This window comes from Rutidosis leptorrhynchoides, chromosome 7 (assembly GCF_046630445.1).
Source record: "Rutidosis leptorrhynchoides isolate AG116_Rl617_1_P2 chromosome 7, CSIRO_AGI_Rlap_v1, whole genome shotgun sequence".
Taxonomy (NCBI): domain Eukaryota; kingdom Viridiplantae; phylum Streptophyta; class Magnoliopsida; order Asterales; family Asteraceae; genus Rutidosis; species Rutidosis leptorrhynchoides.
In genome coordinates this window covers 282,679,665-282,687,817 of record NC_092339.1, presented here as the reverse complement: position 1 = coordinate 282,687,817, position 8,153 = coordinate 282,679,665, and positions in this window count along the sequence as shown.

Genomic DNA, 8,153 nt, shown 5'->3' with positions numbered 1-8,153 from the left:
CCCACTTCCCGACATATTTAGACGAAACGCTCTTCACAACATGTTCTTATATGTAAAACTAACACATTTCAATGATAAAATAAGTTTTACGAACCCGGGCCCACATATGGCCGAAATACGAGTTTCGTACAAAATATATAAGTTTCAACCGAATTAGTTTAAATTCTAAATGACACTGGAGCATGATGTTTGGGGGTTAAACTACCCAAATCTCGGTCAACTCCAAAAGCTATCACATCAAAAGCGTCCCCTACAAACAAAGCGGGATCTCTAATCCATACTAATGCCCTTATCCTTTTCTCCGCCGGAGCCTATAAAAAGATAAACAACGAGAGGTTAAACAAAGCTTAGTGAGTGCAACAATTATACATACACATATATAACCCATCTATTTGCAATCGCACCCACCAAATACCTCATACAAATATAACCCAAATAGCTTGCCGTCATACTCATAATGCTAATAACTCGTACACTATCACAACGCCACATTAGCATATATTCAAACACAATATATATATATATATATATATATATATATATATATATATATATATATATATATATATATATATATATATATATATATATATATATATATATATATATATATATATATATATATATATATATATATATATATATATATATATATATATATATATATATAATGCTAATCAATATCCAACAACAATTAGGGTTAACCATAATGCTATGGTGCTACCGGCTCGTGGTTCACACCATACGCAATTGAGTCTCACTCTTTTATAGTGCTACCGGCTCGTGGTTCACACTTTGTTTATAGTGCTACCGGCTCGTGGTTCACACTTTGTTTATAGTACTACCGGCTCGTGGTTCACACTTCATACTCGTCACATACATGCTATGGTACTACCGGCTCGTGGTTCAGATCGTAACATTCACAAATAAATATGCCATATACATATACACATAATTATTCCACTCACCTTAATGATTCGGTGACGGTTTTATCCTTCCGCAAGCTTCAAAGCCAAGTACCTAATACAATAAGTACTCGATCAACACCCAAACTTAGTTGGACAAACACCAACACCCTACTCAAGTGCATTTAATGACTTAATGCATTAAATCACCCATTTTCATCAAAACCGTCCAATTAAGGTCAAGACCATCATTAATGTGACGACCCGGAAATTTTTGACCAAATTTAAACTTAATCTTTATGTGGTTTCAACACGATAAGCAAAGTCTGTAAGATTGAGCCTCAAAAGGTTTGAACTGTTTCATACATTCAATTGATCTTCGACCATTCTCGACGATTCACGAACAACTATCTGTAAATAGATATGTATATATATTTAATTACATATATGTATAATAACAAATTGAAATATTAAATGACTTGATTATTAGAATGAAATATATAAATAACTTACGATAAAATAAAACACGTTATTTAAAACGTGTGTATATATATATATATATATATATATATATATATATATATATATATATATATGGTTTTGAATCTATTTAAGTATACGATAGTAACACTCGTTATCATTCAATGATTATTTAAACAAGTTAAATTTCAATTTATGTGATTTAAAAAAATAATAATAATAAACGGTGGTCCGAAAATAAGTATATCAATTTTAGTTTTATTAAAAATATATTTAAAATCTATTTGATTAATTTTAAATATATTTAGTTCTAAGTTGGGATCGAGCTCGAATGACAGATACATTTTTATGGTTGATATTAAACAAGTCTAAATACGAATTCATGATGAGAAAAAGATAAACGTTGATCCATAATTAAGTTATATAAAATTTAGGATTTTTAGGAAATTTTTTTTTTACTTTGAGGAATTGAGTTTTAATACTCCGTACATATTACTTGGAACTACAAATGAATATTTGACGAACCTTCTTGATCAGGTATCAAACAATTAATGACCAGAATAAATAAATAGACTTAATTTTAAAATAGGGAATTTTTCTGAATTAAATTTATCCGTAACTGTTTAGCAATGGACTACGATATAATTCCGTATAAGCTGTCGGTGTAAGTAAACAAATTACGAGCTGTATACTGTGCGTCTGTGATTCTAATTTATCATTACATTATTTATTATTATTATATTAATATTACTATGCATAAATATCTTATTAAATAATATTGATGTATCACTTTATATATCTATGTATCATGCATATATACATGGCATTCTATCATCACTTGAGAAAATAAACGAGCCAAACTCCATCACAGCTAATACCACTACTACTTCTATTCTCCTTTCTTCTCTTGTTTCTCTGTAAATCCACACAACCACCATGAGCACCCTGCTATACTATTCGGTTTGGGAATTAAACTAAACCCACCACCATAATCCATCTCGTCACCCTCACTACCATAAACCCGATCAACCAAACCTTCATCATCTCTACCCTCCGCTTTTGTAACCAAGAACTCGTTTGAATCATCACCATATTCAAACTCATCACCATCACTTTTCTGTCGTGAAGCCACTTTCCTTTCCTATTTACATTTGTCTGAACCATTACCTACAGCAGCTTTCACCATAATCGCTATTTAAAACCCACCATGAACAACCCGTCATCATTTTCTTCATCAAACCAACACCTTTCTTCGTTATTTTTCTTTTTTTTTCATTGTAAAACATAACCAACCGCTATTGCAGCCCATATTTGCTGCTGCTACAGCTCACTTGTTTTTGTTTCTGTTATATTCGAAAACCACCGGGTATTGTTTCTGTTTAAACGATAATGATAATGATTAAACTAATCCAACTGCTATATCGTTATTCATTCCTTTTCATTTTCTGTTAAATAATGATTATATGATGATTATGAAAATGATTATGGAATGATAATCATGATGTATCAACGAAGAAGATAACATGTGATTAAATGGATGATGACTAGGAGTATCATTTTATGATAATGATGATTGTGGTAATAAACCGTTCGAACTACTGCTGCAAAATGATAAATTCTACTAGTTCCTTTGATAAACTTTTTGCTTTATGATAGTGGGATTAGTGAGTGGATAATAATAGCCTTTTTTTCTTTGATAATGCTTCCATCGGTTCCTGGTTGGCTGCTATATTTCTAAAACTAATTCTACAGAATTCCTTTTTGTAAAGGGCCGTATTAATTTATAATGGGACTTTCATTTGAACTTGGGCCGAGAACTTAGTATTCATTTGGGTCGTGAGGTTGTTTTTGGGTCACAATGCTTCAATTTTTAATAATGGGCCTCGATTTTGCAATCAATCAATTCTATCTCCTGGGTTCTACTCGACAACTATACCACCACACCCATTTAAGTAGATATTAAATAAGAATGATAATTAAGATGTTTAAATGATTCGGTTTAAACGATGACGAATAGAGTTGATGATAATGAGACTATAAAGATAGATATTAGTAATTAAGAAAATGATGTTACGATCGTGATGATGTAATGATGGTATGATAAAGATGATATTTGATGATGAATGGCGAAGATAATAATGATATTATGATAATGAAAATGTTAAATGGGTTTTGGCTAATTAAAGAAAAAGAAGATAAACAGAAAAGGGTTAAATGGAATTAAGTGAAGGATCATTTCAGAAAAACGATGGCAGTACAATGGTTTGAAAGTTTAGGTTTATACTAGAGGTCGGGGGTTCGAGTCCGGACCGTGGCGTTTATTATATTTTAAGCTTGTTTTAAAGGTAGTTCTCTTTTTATGTTTATTATCATTATTATTATTATTATTATTATTATTATTATTATTATTATTATTATTATTATTATTATTATTATTATTATTATTATTATTATTTTTTTATTATTATTATTATTATTATTATTATTATTATTATTATAATTATTAATACTATTTTTATTATTATTATTATTATGATTATTATTATTATTAATATAAGCATCATTATTAATAAAAATTATCATTTTTAGAATTATTAGTATTATTATCAGTATTATTATTATTATTAGTAGTATTAACAATATTTTTATATTTTAACATTATTATTAGTATTATTATCATTATTAACATATATTAATATTTGTATTATTATAAATATTATCATTTTTATTAACATTACCATATAATATCAAAATATTTTAATAAATATTTATAGAAGTAAACTCACTGTAGTAATAGAAAATACTAATTAGTTATTTAAAGTGAATAATATAAATATATCTAACTTAGTATTTAATATAACAAATTATGGATTTTTAAAGCTATATAAATACTATGTATATAAAAATATATTTATAAGTAATATCACACAGGTATGTACTATTTATATTAACAATTTTATACGAATATTCATATATAACAAATTAGGTATTTTTAATATAATAATAACCAAATATATATATAATATGTAAAATAAGTTATAATATATGAATTTGTTCAAATTACAATTATGTGTGTTAATATATATACAAATGATATAGGTTCGTGAATCCGAGGCCAACCTTGCATTGTTCAGTTCCGTCGTATGCATATTTTTACTACAAAATATCGTATAGTAAGTTTCATTTGCTCCCTTTTTAAATGATTTTGCAATATATATTTTTGGGACTGAGAATACATGCGCTATTTTTATAACTGTTTTACGAAATAGACACAAGTAATTGAAACTACATTATATGGTTGAATGGATCGAAGCCGAATATGCCCCTTTTAGCCTGGTAATCTAAGAACTAGGGAACATCACTAATTTTGAGAATTAGTACACCCCTAATTGACGCGAATCCTAAAGATAGATCTATTGGGCCCAACAAGTCACATTCTGGAATTTGGAATGCTTTAGTACTTCGAAATTTATCATGTTCGATGGGTGTCCTGGAATGATGGGGATATTCTATATGCATCTTGTTAATGTCGGTTACCAGGTGTTCAATCCATATGAATGATTTTTATCTCTATGCAGTTTGCGAAATTCCTGATATGAGAATGATGTTTATGAAATATGAAAATCTTGTGGTCTATTAAAATGATGGAAATGAATGTTTATGATAAACTAATGAACTCACTAACCTTTTGGTTGACATTTGAAAGCATGTTTATTCTCAGGTTTGAAAGAAATCTTCCGCTGTGCATTTGCTCATTTTAAAGATATTACTTGGAGTCATTCATGGCATATTTCAAAAGACATTGCATTCGAGTCGTTGAGTTCATCAAAAATATTATTAAGTCATTTTTAGTGAATATATTATGAAATGGTATGCATGCCGTCAACTTTCGATGTGATGAAAGTTTATCTTTTAAAAACGAATGCAATGATTGTAAAATGTATCATTTAGAGGTCAAATACCTCGCGATGTAACCAAATGTAATGTATTCGTCCAGATGGATTAGGACGGGTCCTTTCAGTTGGTATCAGAGCGGTGGTCTTAGTGAACCAGGTCTTGCATTAGTGTGTCTAACTGATAGTTGTTTAGATGCATTAGTGGGTCTGGACTTCGACCGTGTCTGCATGTCAAAAGTTTTGCTTATCATATCTATTCAGAACTTATCTACTTATCATCCTTAGGAAATTACCTGCTTATCATTCTTAGTCTAGACACATCTTACTGCATTGATTGCATGAATAGTGTATAGACAAAATTCATATTTTAGCGTATCTGCTAATTCATATCTTAGCGTATCTGTTACTGTAATCTTTGTATAGTATATTCCGTAAATTCCTCCATAATCTACGAAATCGTTTGTTCTATATATATAGATATTCTATATAATTAGAATACCATCTGATAGCCGAAAATCATTTCATATCGAAAAATCTTTTATTCAATCGTACGAAATGGAACTCGTCACTAGTTCAAGTCCCTCGAATTCCGATATGGAGTTTCACTCGAGCTCCGAAAGCAGTGTGACCGGAATGGATCAACCAATCAGTCATCCCCAATTCATCTGATGGGTACGTAGTCGACTTAATCAATAGAGACAAGAAGAAGATGATCCTTTCCATCAACCGAAATCCCCTCTTGGCGAAGAACCTGAAGCACTTACCGGTGAACCTATTCGTAATACAATTTTCTCTTTCATTTCCAGAGTATCTCGCCACGACTATATCACAAGTCATATTCTAAACCTTATTCATTCGCTCGTTCCTACCGATAATCATCTCGGAGTAATAAAGTTAACGAGTTTCGCGCTCGAATAATCAATTTGGAGAATATGGTGCAAAATTTACCAGCTTCAGCAACATCACCGGTACCAACAGTACCATCAGTAACAGCACCAGTACCATTAACAATCCATGCCTCAACATCACAATCTGTACCTCGAGCATAACCATCGTTCTACATGACGTTCTACATCATTTATCTTCGTTCTTCATGGCGATTATGTAATCTCTAATGTTTTAGAGATTATGTATTCTAGTTCTAACGGTAAATCAAATGAGATTAATATTATATTAACTCATTAAATCCATGATTACATCTGAAGAAAATATATATGAAAGTATATTTTCATAAAGATTGTAATTAAAAATTCTTTTGTACAAACTGTTAATGGTGAAAATATTTTAATGGGTAGGTAATACCCGAGGAATATTTAGATTTCACATTAATAAGTTAAACTGTACATTCTTCGAATCTAATTCAACAGTCATTTACTATCCTACTTACATCCACAGATATACGTATCCGTTCACCGCATAATAACCATTTTCATTCAATTTCATATTTGGATTTTGACCTATCAGAATCCAACAAGTGGCATAATGAAGAAAACATTGGACAAAAATAAAATTTGTTAGAAACAAACAATTTAACTATGAGAAGAATTTTGATAAGAATCCACGCTAACTGTTCCTAGTTAACTGTTCCTAGCTAACTGATTAATTCCGTATTGCATTTTATTTATCGCAATTTAATTATCGCAATTTATATTCTAGCAATTTTATTTATCGTCATTTAATTTCTGTTATTTATTTTACGCGCTTTAAATATCGGGACACGTATACAAGGTTTTGACATATCATATCGACGCATACATATATATATATATATATATATATATATATATATATATATATATATATATATATATATATATATATATATATATATATATTATTTGGAATAACCATAAACACTCTATATGCAGTAATGTTTGAGTTAGCTATACAGGGTTGAGGTTGATTCTATAATAATATATATACTTTGAGTTGTGATCGAGTCTGAGACATGTACACGGGTCACGATACATATTAATTAATTCGAATATTATATATTAAGCTATATATGAATTATTGGACTGTTAACTGTTGACTAACAACTGTGGACTACTAACATTGGACAATTAAAATGAATTAAAATACTGATCATAACATATGAAACTAAACAATTCTTCAAGTTTGCCACTTGATTTCATCTTAAACCTCATTTGTATCTTGACGATTACAATCTGCGTTCAAACCTTTCATGATACTTGAAAACACCTCAATCGAGAGGATGAACCAACCGCACTTCATCTACGGAAGAAAAGATTGATGCATATAGTTATGCACCTGAAAACACTCAAAAACTGAGTAAACGTTTAACACGTATCTGTGCTAGCTCTTTTGGCGCTGTTATGACCGAAAATAACTTGCGACTCCTTTCCAAAGTAGCCGATTTTGTCACAGCTCCAGGAAATCAACTTCAATTTTTCATTCGAATAAACTCTATTATAACTTTGCTATATATGCGTGCACTTTTATTGTTACCGGGGAACCTTTTATATTCCACCATATTACCATCAGCGTTTAATCATCTAAAAACACAATTCTCCTGAAACCACCTCGGATTGATAACCGATGATTCAGATATCGTAGCATTAAATGCAGAGGAAACAGAAAAATTGTAGATGGTCTAAACGGCCAAAAGTTTGATGATAAAGAAGGGAGTGTTAGAAAATTTGATACTGAAAAACGGATTGAGCAAACCATGAGGGAGACCAAATAAAAATACAAGGACCAAACTCTGTATTTTAAGAGTCTTGATGATTCTATTTCTGATGAAATCTTTAGTGAGTACCTTACTCCTTAATTGCTCTAAATCATTTTGAATGAATTTCTTCATCACACTTTAATTCTAAAATTCTAAGATATTATCGTATCTTCATTATAA